Source organism: Mandrillus leucophaeus, unplaced genomic scaffold, assembly GCF_000951045.1.
Source record: "Mandrillus leucophaeus isolate KB7577 unplaced genomic scaffold, Mleu.le_1.0 Scaffold15, whole genome shotgun sequence".
NCBI lineage: Eukaryota > Metazoa > Chordata > Mammalia > Primates > Cercopithecidae > Mandrillus > Mandrillus leucophaeus.
Genome location: NW_012101476.1, coordinates 3,134,545 through 3,149,177, shown reverse-complemented (window position 1 = coordinate 3,149,177; position 14,633 = coordinate 3,134,545). Strand labels below are relative to the sequence as shown.

General features: G+C 43.6%; 1 protein-coding gene across 2 annotated transcripts in view; it reads left to right on the top strand.

Moving 5' to 3' along the window:
* Nucleotides 1–434: 434 nt before the first annotated feature.
* SEC61A2 (Sec61 alpha 2 subunit (S. cerevisiae)) overlaps nucleotides 435–14,633 on the top strand; it is a 38,508-nt gene continuing 24,309 nt past the window's right edge. Inside the window, exons 1-3 of one of the 2 annotated variants that reach the window (XM_011974892.1) lie at nucleotides 435–450; nucleotides 1,653–1,720; nucleotides 5,927–5,992. The gene's annotated coding sequence lies outside the window, so the exon portion shown is untranslated. Of the gene's footprint in view, nucleotides 451–1,652; nucleotides 1,721–5,926; nucleotides 5,993–14,633 lie in introns of those variants that run through there. The other variant, XM_011974893.1, reaches the window with a different exon arrangement.

Here is a 14,633-nt window from a genome sequence, read left to right as displayed (position 1 = left end):
TATCTTACCTTTATATACTACAAGACTAGTCTGGGAAAACAATACTTTCTGATGAAATGTAATTGTAAATTCTCTGGGTTATTTTACATAAGCAGGTATTTTGCTATTACCTGGGAGAGTAACCAGGCAATGAAATGTGGTCTGATGAAATGAAGCAGAGATTACATACTTTTTCTTTCTTTTTTTTTGAGATGGAGTCTCGCTCTGTCATCCAGGCTGGAGTGCGGTGGCTGGAGCTTGGCTTACTGCAAGCTCCGCCTCCTGGGTTCACGCCATTCTCCTGCCTCAGTCTCCTGAGTAGCTGGGACTACAGGCACCCGCCACCACACCCCATTAATTTGTTTTTTGTATTTTTAGTTGAGACGAGGTTTCACGTGTTAGCCAGGATGGTCTTGATCTCCTGACCTTGTTCTCTGCCCACCTTGGCCTCTCAAAGTGCTAGGATTACAGGTGTGAGCCACCGTGCCTGGCCTACATACTTTAAAAAGTTAACTATAGGGGCCGGGTGCCGTGGCTCACGCCTGTAATCCCAGCACTTTGGGAGGCCGAGATGGGTGGATCACGAGGTCAGGGGTTCGAGACCAGCCTGACCAAAGTGGTGAAACCCTGTCTCTACTAAAATACAAAAATTAGCCAGGCATGGTGCTGTGCACCTATATTCCCAGCTACTCAGGAGGCTGAGGTAGGAGAATTGCTTGAACGCAGGGGGGCAGAGCTTGCAGTGAGCCGAGATGGCACCACTGCACTCCAGCCTGGGCGACAGAGGGAGAATCCGTCTCAAAAACGAAACAAAGCAAAACAAAAACAGCTAACTATAGGGGCCAGGTGCCATGGTTCATGCCTGTAATCCCAGCACTTTGGGAGGCTGAGATGGGAGGATCACTTGATGTTAGGAGTTTGAGATAAGCCTGGCCACCATGGTGAAATCCCATCTCTAGTAAAAATACAAAAATTAGCCAGGTGTGGTGACACGCGCCTGTAATCCCAGCTACTTGGGAGGCTGAGGCAGGAGAATCACTTGAACCTGGGAGGCGGAGATTGCACTGAGCCGAGATCGTGCCACTGAACTTCAGCCTGGGCAACACAGAGAGACACTGTCTCAAAAAAAAAAAAGTTGGCTATAGGAGGTGATTGCATGATTTTTTTGTCACCTACGCATTTCGGCATCTTTCAGTTGTTTAAGCCAGTTCTCTGCAGAAGAGCCCATTTCCTGTTGTACTTCCTGAGTGCAGAAGGCACCCTCCTGTCTTCCTCCTCTGATACCTGCTTTCTTCTATCATGCATTGTCTCATGGGTACCACGGTAGGGTACATTTGCTCCCTTTTTGACGTCATGATGCCCTTTGAACAGCCCCTTTTCTCTGTATATAAAATGATTGGATACAAGTGTGAGGAAGTAAAGTTCTGGAAAAAGATTGCTTGGATTGCTTTGCTTCTACCGACTAGCCATCAAACCATTTGGACTTTTTTGTCCCTTGAATGATATCTCTTCCTTTACGTATCATTTGAAGTGGAGAACAGTATGATTATTTAATTTGAGGCTGTAAGGATGGGGTGAATTGCTGGTGAAAGAGAGTATTTGTGTTTGATTCTCTAGAAAGATTTTTTTAAACTTTATAATAATAGGGACATTTATTCTTTTTCTTTTTACAGTCAAATTTTTAGAAGTTATCAAACCGTTCTGTGCAGTTCTACCAGAAATTCAGAAACCGGAAAGGAAAGTAAGTATAAGATTTTAGTAATATAGAGGGTAGCTCAAGGACTTACCCTACTAAACCAGGAAAATTCATTTCCTTTCCTCAGTCCTTCTCTGTCGGTAATTGGAAAACTATTGGTGCTCATCCTCCTTGCAAGAGGCACCAAGTGAATAAAACTAATATAAATCTGTTTAAATCTAGATAGATTATCTCATGCTTTCAAAAATGACTGTTCTTTAAGTTGTGACGTTTCCAAACTAAGTGTTTCTTCGGCCTGTGTGTTAGTTAAGACAGAGTATTCTCCTGTCTGTAGTGATCCTTCATAAATCCTGTAGTATAGGGTGTGTATTGTGTTTGCTAATGATGTGACCTACTGGACTAAAAATAACCCGGTCTGCTGGATAGGTTTTGATGAGTACAGCTGTTTCATGTAAATGAATTGCATTTGTGCAAATACATACCTCCCATTTCTTGATTCATTCATTGGAAAGAAAAATGACAGGAATGCATTCAGAAGATACTGTGACTGGGTGAAATCGTTCTTCTATCATTGCGAACTTTCAGAGTTAAGGTATTTAAATTCTGGAAATATTGTTATTTCTAGATTGGCCAATTTCTAGAAATTCTTCATCAAACTACAAATTTCTCATCAAACTAATAGGAATAGGGATATAGAGATAGGTAAAAAATTTTAAACTTACTATTTGATTTAGAAGTATTTATTTATTTATTTATTTATTTATTTATTTGGGATGGAGTCTCACTCTGTCACCCAGGCTGGAGTGCAGAGGCATGATCTCAGATCACTGAAACCTCCACTTCCCAGGTTCAAGTAATTCTCCTGCCTCAGCCTCCCGAGTAGCTGGGACTACAGGCACCCGCCACCATGCCCGGCTAATTTTTTTATATTTTTAGTTTCACCGTGTTAGCCAGGATGGTCTCGATCTCCTGACCTCGTGATCCACCTGTCTCGGCCTCCCAAAGTGCTGGGATTACAGGCATGAGCCACTGCACCTGGCTAGAAGTATTTTTTTATTACTTTGAGTTTGTAAAAATAGTTGTTCCATTTACATTTAAGGCATCCTGAGAAACCCTGGCTTTGCAGTCTATAAAATATTCATATGGCACTGTCACCAGCAGGCCTACCTTCGCACAGTGCAGTGTTCACCGAGTCACGTGCACATTGGATCTCTGTTTTGCTTTGGCTCCTTTTCAGTTTCATTTAACACCATACAATGTAGATGAGAACTGCCTGTATTTAAATTACCTTTTTTATGAAAAGTAAAGAAACTTGTATTCAGGAAGTTCAGCTGTTTGTTGTAGCTGCTACTAAGGTGAAAGGAACATTAAAAAACAATCTAGGCCGGCACCATGGCTCACACCTGTAATCCCAGCACTTTGGGAGGCCGAGGCCGAGCCACCATCCATCTTTTCCTGCCACCTTTGTACCCTTTGGAGTCTCCACTGTCTATCATTCCATACTCTGTGTCCCTGTGTACACATTGTTTAGCTCCTACTTTTTTTTTTTGAGATGGAGTCTTGCCCTGTCACCCAGGCTGGAGTGCAGTGGCACAATCTCGGCTCACTTTGGGAGGCCAAGGCGGGTGGTCAAGATACGGAGACCATCCTCGCCAACATGATGAAACCCTGACTCTACTAAAAATACAAAAAAATTAGCTGGGCGTGGTGGCATGTGCCTGTAGTCCCAGTTGCTCGGGAGGCTGAGGCAGGAGAAGTGCTTGAACCTGGTGGGGCAGAGGTTGCAGTGAGCCGAGATTGCACCACTGCACTCCAGCCTGGGCAACAGGGCGAGGCTCTGTCTCAGAAAAAAAAAAACAGTGTGTGTATATATATATATATATACACACACACACACACACACACACATATATATATTTACCTAAGATGGTACTTCAAAAAGGGGCATTTAAGAGTGTATAATAGGATGTCACGATGGAGAACATTAATTATGTTTTTGTTTGGATTTGTGCTTTAAATTTGCTTTTTCGAAAACCAAACACCGAATGTTCTCACTCATAAATGGGAGTTGAACAGTGAGAACACATGGACACAGGGAGGGGAACATCACACACTGGGGGGGCCTGTCGGGGGTAAGGGGAAAGGGGAGGGAGAGCATTAGGACAAATACCTAATGCATGCGGGGCTTTAAACCTAGATGACGAGTTGATAGGTGCAGCAAACCACCATGGCATATATCTGCCTAAGTAACACACCAGCACGTTCAGCACATGTATCCTAGAACTTAAAGTAAAATTTGAAATAATAATAATAAAATCAAAATACTTAAGGTAAAAATTTTGAAGTAAAAGAGAAACTGAAAAATCTAGATTTGAAAATTCTTCCCTCAGTAGAGTTAAAAAATACAAATATAAGAGAGCTTAATTTTTTAGAATATATTTATCTTTTTAAATTTGTTTTGTTATATGGATGTATTGTGTAGTGGCAGTCTGGGCTTTGAGTGTATCCATCACCCAAATAACGTTCATCGTACACATTAAGTCATTTCTCACCATCCATCTTTTCCTGCCACCTCTGTACCCTTTGGAGTCTCCACTGTCTATCATTCCATACTCTGTGTCCCTGTGTACACATTGTTTAGCTCCTACTTTTTTTTTTTTGAGATGGAGTCTTGCCCTGTCGCCCAGGCTGGAGTGCAGTGGCACAATCTCGGCTCACTCCAAGCTCCACCTCCCGGCTTCACACCATTCTCCTGCCTCAGCCTCCTGAGCAACTGGGACTACAGGTGGTGGCCAGAAAGCCCGGCTAATTTTTTGTATTTTTAGTGGAGACAAGGTTTCACTGTGTTAGCCAGGATGGTCTCCATCTCCTGACCTCGTGATCCGCCCACCTCGGCCTCCCAAAGTGCTGGGATTACAGGTGTGAGCCACCATGCCAGGCCTAGCTCCTACTTTTTTTTTTTTTTAAGATGGAGTTTCGCTCTTGTCTCCCAGGCTGGAGTGCAGTGGCGTGATCTTGGTTCACTGCAACCTCCACCTCCCGGATTCAAGCAGTTCTGCCTCAGCCTCCTGAGTAGCTGGGATTACAGGCATGCACCATCACACTCGGCTTATATATATATATATATTTTTTTTTTGTATTTTTAGAGAGACGGGGTTTCACGATGTTGGTCAGGCTGATCTTGAACTCCTGACCTGGTGATCCGCCCGCCTTGGCTTTCCGAAGTGCTGGGATTACAGGCGTGAGCCACTGTGCCCGGCTAGCTGCCACTTTTAAGTGAGAACCCACAGTGTTTGATTTTCTACTTCTGAGTAATTTCACTTAAGATAATCTCCTCCAGTTCCATCCAGGTTGCTGCAAGGGACATGGTTTAATTCTTTTCATGGCTCAAAAGTATTTCATTATTTACATATAGCATATCTTCTTTATCCAGTCATCAAGAAGCATCTGTGGGCCAGGCGCGGTGGCTCATGCCTGTAATCCCAGTACTTTGGGAGCCTGAGGCGGGTGGATCACAAGGTCAGGAGATCGAAACCATCCTGTGAATGATGAAACCCCATCTCCAAAATTCAAAAAATTAGCCAGGCGTGGTGGCGGGTGCCTGTAGTTGCAGCTACTCAGGAGGCTGAGGCAGGAGAATGGTGTGAACCCGGGAGGCGGAGCTTGCAGTGAGCCAAGATCGTGCCACTGCACTCCAGCCTGGGCGACAGAGCGAGACTCTGTCTCAAAAAAAAAAAAAAAACAAGCATCTGTGCGTGCGTGCGTGCGTGTGTGTGTGTGTGTATGAGAGAGAAAAAATTGTTTATACAAGCCTGTAATCCCAGCACTTTGGGAGGCCGAGACGGGCGGATCACGAGGTCAAGAGATCGAGACCATCCTGGCTAATACGGTGAAACCCCGTCTCTACTAAAAAATACAAAAAACTAGCCGCCTGTAGTCCCAGCTACTCGGGAGGCTGAGGCAGGAGAATGGCGTAAACCCGGGAGGCAGAGCTTGCAGTGAGCTGAGATCCGGCCACTGCGCTCCAGCCTGGGCCACGACAGAGCGAGACTCCGTCTCAAAAAAAAAAAAAAAAAAATTTATAAAACTTTGTATCTAATAAACAAAAATGCTTCCTTTATTAACACATACAGACATTCCCAACTTTTGTGAATTAGGCCCCAAAGAAGATCCTCAAAAATCCACCCCCCCGCCAAAAAAATTTATTGTTTCTTGATTTTGATTGATGATTCTTTTTATTTTGTTGCACAGATCCAGTTTAGAGAGAAGGTTCTATGGACTGCTATAACGCTCTTCATTTTCTTAGTATGTTGTCAGGTATGTAATTATACTGTTAAATAAGTGTCTCTACCATTGTTCTAAGGTCTTGATTGGTTAGAATTTGAGAATTTTTTTTTTTCTTAAAATAAAAAATACATTGAGCTCAATATATTGAGCATTATTATCCTTTTTATTTTGTATTATTAATTTTTATTTGAGATGGAGTCTCACTCTGTCGCCCAAACTAGATGCAGAGGCATGACCTCGACTCACTGCAACCTCTGCCTCCTGGGTTCAAGTGATTCTTTTTCCTTGGCCTCCCAAGTCTCGAACTCCTGACCTCAAGCTATCCACCTTCCTCAGCCTCCCAAAGTGCTGGCATTATAGGCGTGAGCCACCGCGCCCAGCCAAATTTTTGTATTTTTAGTAGAGATGGGGTTTTCCTGTGTTGGTCAGGCTTATCTCGAACTCCTGACCTCAGGTGATGTACCTGCCTCAGCCTCCGAAATTGCTGGGATTATAGGCGTGAGCCACTGCACCCTTTTTTATCTGGCACTTTTTTGTTTTTAAATGAGACGGGGTCTCTATGTTGCCCAGGCTGGTCTCCAGCTCCTAGGCTCAGGTGATCCTCCTGCCTCAACCTCCCTAGTACGTAGGCCAGCAGGTGTGCCCCACCATGCCTGGCTAATTTTTAAATTCTTTTGCAGGGAAAGGGTCACACTAAAACCAAATTTTTAGAATCTTGGGTTGTACTATGTTTAAAAATTACTAAAACTCGATGATAGTGTTTTTTTGTTTTTGGTTTTTGGTTTCTTTTTTGAGACAAGGTCTCACTCTGTCACTCAGGCTAGAGTGATCACTTCAGCCTCGCCTTCCCCAAACCCAGGTGATCTTCCCATCTCAGCCTTCTGACTGGCTGGGACTAGCGGCACGAGCCACCATACCCAGTTACTTTTTTTGGTATTTTTTGTAGAGATGGGGTTTTGCCATGTTGCCCAGGCTGGTCTTGAATTCCTGGGCTCAAGCCATCCATCTACCTCTGTCTCCCACAGGGCTGGGATTACACGCCTGAGCCACCACACCCAGCCCAATGATACTTTCAAATAAAATTTTGCAGACATACTAAGTTCACAGTGTGAGTATGAAATGTGATCTGCCTATGTTTTAGGGTTGTTGTAAAGATTAAATAAGATAACTTAGGTCAAGGTGGATGGGCATGGTGGCTCATGCTTATAATCCCAGCACTTTGGCAGGCCAAGGCAGGTGGATTACTTGACATCAGGAGTTGAGACCAGTTTGGTCAACATGGGGAAACCCTGTCTCTACTAAAAATACAAAAATTAGCTGGGCATGGTGGTGTGCACATGTAATCCCAGCTACTCAGGAGGCTGAGGCAGGAGAATCACTTAAACCCAGGAAGTGGAGGTTGCAGTGAGCCGAGATCACACCACTGCACTCTAACCTGGGCAACAGAGCGAGTTCCCATCTCAAATAAATACATGAATAAAAACCAGATAATTTAGGTCAAGGTTTTTTGGGGAGTTCGAAAAGCTATTGAAATACTTGTAAGAACTTTTAAAAAATTATATTAGGAAGCAATAGAACAGATTAGGTACCTAATCTGGAGAAAAACTATATTTTCTTTGTGAAAAATGAAATGATCTGATAATTAAAGTACTTTTACTACTGTACTTGCTTTAAATTTGTTTTAAATGGTCAGGGAGAGAAGTTTAAAGAAACAAAGAAAAATACAAAGAAAAAAAGAATAGTCATCCATATTTCTACCATTTACTTTTAGCATCTTAGAAACTCCTCTCCCACCATTAAAAAAAAAGTCAACCTTATGGAGGTTTAATACATATACGGCAAAGTGCACCTGTTTTTAGGCGTATGTTTTGGAGAGTTTTGACAAATTTGTGCACCCACGTAACTACAACCTCTGTGGATATAGAGCATTTCTGTCACCCCCAAAGTTCACTGTAACCTTTCTCAGTGAATCTCCACAGGCCCAGGCTGCCACTGATCTACATCCTGTTACTCTACTTTGATTTTTCTAGAGCTTCGTGTAAATAGAATCATACAGTAGTATTCTTTAGTGTCTGACATCATCATAATCTTTCTGAGATTAATTCATATGGTCATTACATCAGTAATTCATTCCTTTTTATTTCTGAATACTGTTCTAATGTATGAAGTTATCACAGTTTATTCATTCACTTGTTAGACATTTGGGTTGTTTCCAGATTTTGGCTACAACAAATTAATTTGCTATGAACATTGATGAATACGTATTTCTGTGGATATTTTTCATGGGTGAGTACTTAGGAGTACAGTTGTGGGGTTTATAGTAAGTGTGTGCTCAACTTTATCAGAAATTGTCAGCTCTTTTCTAAGTGGTTGCCCCATTTTGCTTGTTTGTTTGTTTGTTTGTTCGGAGACAGAGTCTCGCTGTGTCGCCCAGGCTGGAGTGCAGTGGCGCGATCTCGGCTCACTGCAAGCTCCGCCTCCCGGTTTCAAGCGATTTTCCTGTCTCGGCCTCCTGAGTAGCTGGGATTACAGGCATGTGCTATCATGCCCAGCTAATTTTTGTATTTTTCGCAGAGCTGGGGTTTCACCATGTTGGACAGGCTGATCTTGAACTCCTGACCTCAGGTGATCTGCCTGCCTCAGCCTCCCAAAGTGCTGGGATTACAGGCGTGAGCCACCACACCCAGCTCTTGGTTGCCCCATTTTGTGTTTCCACCAGCCGTGTTTTGGAGTTCCAGTTGATCTGTATCCTGGTCTACTTTTGTTATTTTTGATTATTTGAATAGTAGTCATCTTGCCAGGCGCAGTGGCTCACTCCTGTAATCCCAGCTCTTTGGAAGGCTGAGGCGGGTGGATCACCTGAGGTTGGGAGTTCGAGACCAGCCTGACCAACATGGAGAAACCCCGTCTCTACTAAAAATACAAAATTGGGCTGGAAGCGGTGGCTCATGCCTATAATCCCAGCACTTTGGGAGGCTGAGGCGGGCAGATCACGAGGTCAGGAGATTGAGACCATCCTGGCTAACATGGTGAAACCCCGTCTCTACTAAAAATACAAAAAATTAGGTGGGCGTGGTGGCGGGCGTCTGTAGTCCCAGCTACTCGGGGTGCTGAGGCAGGAGAATAGCGGGAACCCAGGGGGCGGAGCTTGCAGTGAGCTGAGATTGAGCCACTGCACTCCAGCCTGGGAAACAGAGCGAGACTCCGTCTCAAAAAGAAAAAAAAAATACAAAATTGGCTAGGTGTGGTGGCAGATACCTGTAATCCCAGCTACTTGGGAGGCTGACGCAGGAGAATCGCTTGAACCGGGGAGGCAGAGGTTGCGGTGAGCTGAGATGGCGCCATTGCACTCCAGCCTGGGTAACAAGAGCGAAACTCCATCTCAAAGCAAACAAACAAACAAAAAAATAGTAGTCATCCTAAGGCATGTGGTTTTAATTTGCATTTCCCTGATAAATGCTATTGAGCAACATCTTCATATGCCTATGAGTGCTTGTTTATTTATCAGAAGAGTAAAGTGTCAGATTTGTAAAGTGTCTTTGCAAATCTTTTGCCTATTTAAAAAATTGATTATTGTCTCATCATTGAATTATAAACATTTTTACATTTTCTGGATACAAGTCCTTTGTTAGATGTGTGTATTAAGAATTATTTCTCCCAGTCTGTGGCTTGCCTTTTTTCTTAACAGTATCTTTTGAAGAACAGAAGTTTAAACATTTTATTTTTTTCTTTTTATATTTTTTCAGAGACAGACTCTTGCCATGTGGCCCAGGCTGTCCTCGAACTCCTGGGCTCAAGCAATCCTCCTGCTTCAGCCTCCTGAGTAGCTGGGACTACAGGCGAGTGCCACTGCGCCCAGCAGGAGTTTTAAATTTCGATGAAGTTTAGTTTATGTTTTTTTTGTTCCTTGGATGGCTTAGAGTTTTTGCTTCCTAAGGAATTTTTGCCTATTCTAATGTCATGAAGATTGTCTCCTGTGTTCTTCCAAACATTTTATAGTTTTAACTTGTATGTTTTGGTCTGTGATCTGTTCCAAGGTAATTTTTATGTGTGGCGTGAGGTAAGGGTTGATTTTCATTTCCTTTTACATGAGTATCCAGCACCGTTTGCTGAGAAAAATTCCCCATTGAATTACTCAGGCCTCTTTGCTGAAAATTGGTTAACCATATAAGCACGAGTCTGTTCCGTGCTCTCTGTTGATCTATGTATGTGTCCATCCTACTGTAAGCCACTTCTTAGTAAGTTCTGTAATCAGTTTGCAGTCATTACTCCAGCTTTGTTCTTTTTCAGAATTGTTGTGGCTATTCTAGATCCTTCATATTTCCACATAGATTTTAAAATCGACTTGTCAATTTCTACAAGAAAGTTCGCTGGGATTATCATTCATGTTACTTTGAATTTATAGGTCAATTTAAGAGAATTACCATATTGACAATATTGAATCTTCTAATCCAGGGCTCAGTGAATTTTTTTCTGTCAAGGTTCAGATAATAAATATTTTGGGCTTTGCTGCTAAAGTTTAAGAATCCAAGAAGAAAACAGAAAGAATGACATTTCGCATGCCTGTTTCTTTTTTTTTTATTCTCCTGCCTCGGCCTTTAGAGTAGCTGGGACAACCGGCATGAGCCACCATGCCCAGCTAATTTTTTTGGATTTTTAGTAGAGATGGGGTTTTACCACGTTGGCCAGACAGGTCTCGAACTCCTGACCTCGAGTGATCTGCCCACCTTGGCCTCCCAGAATGCTGGGATTATAGGCATGAGCCACTGCGCCCAGCCTCACACGACTGTTTTCATGTAATAAATTAATTTATGCATCTTAGGTTACATTATTTCTCTCTAATATGTTTATATAGTTGCCAAACTGTTTCTTTTCGTCTTTCTCATGCTAGGCAGCTCTGCCTCACGTGGGAGATTTCTTTATTCTCTTTCCTCTGAATCTCGAAGAGATTCTAGCCAGTTTTCTTTAGGGAGTGGTAGGAGGTGGGATAAACTGAGATAAGTACAGTACATGCTGCCTGGACTCTGCTCTCTCTTAAGAAAATTATTGTATTTAATCGGTACATAACTGATGTATATATTTTCAGTGTACCTGTGATAATTTAATGCATTTGTATAATATATAAAGATCAAATCAGGGTAAAGGATATCCATCACCTTAAATACTTGTCTTTTCTTTATGCTGGAAACATTTGACCTATTCCCTTCTAGCTGGTTTTTGTTTTTGTTTGAGATGGAGTCTCAGCTCTGTCGCCCAGGCTGGAGTGCCATCGTGCAATCTCGGCTTACTGGAACCTCCGCTTCCCGGGTTCAAGCGATTCTTGCGCCCCAGCCTTCCAAGTAGCTGGGATTACAGGCGTGTACCATCACACCTGGCTAATTTTTTTGTGTTTTTAGTAGAGATGGGATTTCACCATATTGGCCAGGTTGGTCTTGAACTCCTGAGTTCAAGTTATCCACCTGCCTCTGCCTCCCAAAGTGCTGGTATTACAGGCGCAAGCCACCGTGCCCGGACCCTTCTAGTTATTTTAGAATGTACAGTATTTCTTGGATTTTTGTTAACCGTCTTGAGAAGCTGTCCACCATCTGACTGAGGGGGAGTGTCTTTCATTCTAGGCCCCAGATTGCTGCGCTGTAGTGGAAGAGTTTTTCATTCCCAATTTGGTGTAGCTCATTATACTTCACTTCCATCAGAGAGGCTCAGCCCGTTGCTGTCTTCTCTTTCATCCACTTCTTCCCAGCTGCTGTTTCCCTTCCTTCTTATCCAGAGGAGGGAACAAGATAAGAATATCTGCGGTTTACTTCCTCCAGATTTGGAACGTTGATGGGAGGTCTAAGGTCCTGTCGACTTCCCGTTGTGAGGGTCAGGAGCAGCTCTGGTGTTGAGTCTCCTTCCTTCTCCACTGTCTGGAGTTTTCCCCAGGACCACCAGGCTTCAAGTTGACAGTCCCTTTTCTTGTTTGGCTGCTTCACAGATTTTTTTCTCTTTCCATAGCTTTTTTCATTCTTGGTAGCTTTTGCTATTTTACATGTTTTAAAAAATGTATTTTAGGCTGGGCATGGTAGCTCACACCTGTAATCTCCTCACTTCGGGAGGCAGAGGCGGGCAGATCAGGAGTTTGAGACCAGCCTGGCCAAAATGGTGAAACCTCTTCTCCACTAAATATACAAAAATTAGCCGGGCGTGGTGGCACACACCTGTAATCCCAGCTACTTGGGAGGCTGAGACAGGATAATTGCTTGAACCTGGGAGGTGGCGGTTGCAATGAGCCAAGATTATACCACTGCATTCCATCCTGGGTGACAGTGAGACTCTGTTTCCAAAATAAATAAATAAATAAATAACTGTGTTTTATGATGTGTGGAGGAAAATGCTGTTATTTAATTTCATCTTGCCATCTCCCCCTACAAATACTTTGTTTGGTTTTCTGTTTGGAAATCCCTGGTGCTAATTTTCTGTTTCTCCATCTGATTAGTTCAGGTTTCTAATTAGGGCATAGAGTGCTTTGTTTCTCTGAGTACTGTACTGTATTTTTGTCAAGTTTGTTAAAAGAGAACCTTCAGACAAGATAAACTTAGGGTTTATTTGAGCATTAAAGGATTCATGAACCTGACAGCACTCAACATGGGTAGAGGGTCCGAGAGCTGCTCCACAGGTGTGGGCAGTGAGCTTTTGTAGCAGAAGTAAAGAATTGCAGAAGTAAAGAAATTACTTGATTGGCTACAGCTAGGCGTTTGCCTCATTTGATTATGTTCCTGTGACAGGTTTCTGTGTAGCTAATAGGCGGGTTGGCTGTCTGTAATTGGCTGAAACTCATTCAGAATCAAATACCCTCTAAGGTCATTTTCAGTTTTCTTTTGTGAGATTTCAGGGTACAGAAACAACCACAGGCTAATGGCCACCTGCTTAGAGTGCCTTAACAAGTTGAAACTGATTATTATATTAAATATAGCAAAAAGTTTGGAACTCTGCAACTGTGACAGATTCATAGAAAATAGGCTCCTATTGTTTCCCACCTGTTGTTGTACATGATCCTTTAGCTATGGAATTTACTAAATGAAATAAAATTAGAAACCAATTTTCATAATCCTATTGGCTGCAGGAAAGGAGGGTATACCGTTAATTATGGGAGGTTGGCTTGTTCCATTTCCCACAGAGCACCTAACCATCGGGGATTAAGAAAGGTCGTTGGCCGAATGACTGCTTTCCACTTGTGGAATATTTTGGTTTTTGTTTTGTTTTGTTTTGTTTTGTTTTGTTTTTGAGACGGAGTCTCGCTCTGTCGCCCAGGCTGGAGTGCAGTGGCCAGATCTCAGCTCACTGCAAGCTCCGCCTCCCGGGTTCACGCCATTCTCCTGCCTCAGCCTCCCAAGTAGCTGGGACTACAGGCGCCTGCCACCACGCCTGGCTAATTTTTTGTATTTTTAGTAGAGACGGGGTTTCACCGTATTAACCAGGATGGTCTCGATCTCCTGACCTCGTGATCCGCCCGTCTCGGCCTCCCAAAGTGCTGGGATTACAGGCTTGAGCCACCGCGCCCGGCCACTTGTGGAATATTTTGATATGGACTCTCCTGTAATGTTTCTTTTGTTTGTTTTTTTGGAGACAGAGTCTTGCTCTGTCGCCCAGGCTGGAGTGCAGTGGCGTGATGTCTGCTCACTGCAAGCTCCACCTCCCGGTTTCAAGCGATTTTCCTGTCCCAGCCTCCTGAGTAGCTGGGATTACAGGCACGAGCTGCTGCTCCCAGCTAATTTTTGTATTTTTAGTAGAGATGGGGTTTCACCATGTTGACCAGGCTGGTCTCGAACTCCTGGCCTCAAATGATCTGCCCACCTTGGCCTCCCAAGATGCTGGGGCTACAGGCCTGAGCCACTGCTCCTGGCCCTCACCTCTCTCTTTAAATGAAGAGTGTCTACAGCTGCAAGGTACACGTGAAATATCCGTGCTTCATGCTTTACCAGTTTTGTTACCCAGCTAATAAATTCAGACATTCAGAGAGGTTTCGGTTGATCACGTGAGTTGTTTAAAATTGCTGCCAGCATGTTTTGTAACTTTCTGTTTTTTTGTTTTTTTTGAGACGGAGTCTCGCTCTGTTGCCCGGCTGGAGTGCAGTGGCGCATCTCAGCTCACTGCAAGCTCCGCCTCCCGGGTCCATGCCATTCTCCTGCCTCAGCCTCCCGAGTAACTGGGACTACAGGCGCCTGCCACCACGCCTGGCAAATTTTTTTTTTGTATTTTTAGTAGAAACGAGGTTTCACCATGTTAGCCAGGATGGTCTCGATCTTCTGACCTCGTGATCCACCCACCTCGGCCTCCCAAAGTGCTGGGATTACAGGTGTGAGCCACCACGCCCGGCCTTGTAACTTACTTAAAAATTAGTTTCACATGGAGAAGGTTTTTGAAATGTCTTTTTCCGATCCCCACATGGTTGAGGAAGGGTTGAGGTCAAGTGCTGTATCCTAAACATGGGTCATATGATATGAAGCAATCTGAATAAGGTGTTTCTTTGTTGTTGTTGTTGTTTTAATGAAAAGTTAATGTCCTCATGATGGAAAATTTGATACATTTGAAAAGAATACAAGGCCGGGCGCAGTGGCTCAAGCCTGTAATCCCAGCACTTTGGGAGGCCGAGACGGGCGGATCACAAGGTCAGGAGATCGAGACCATCCTG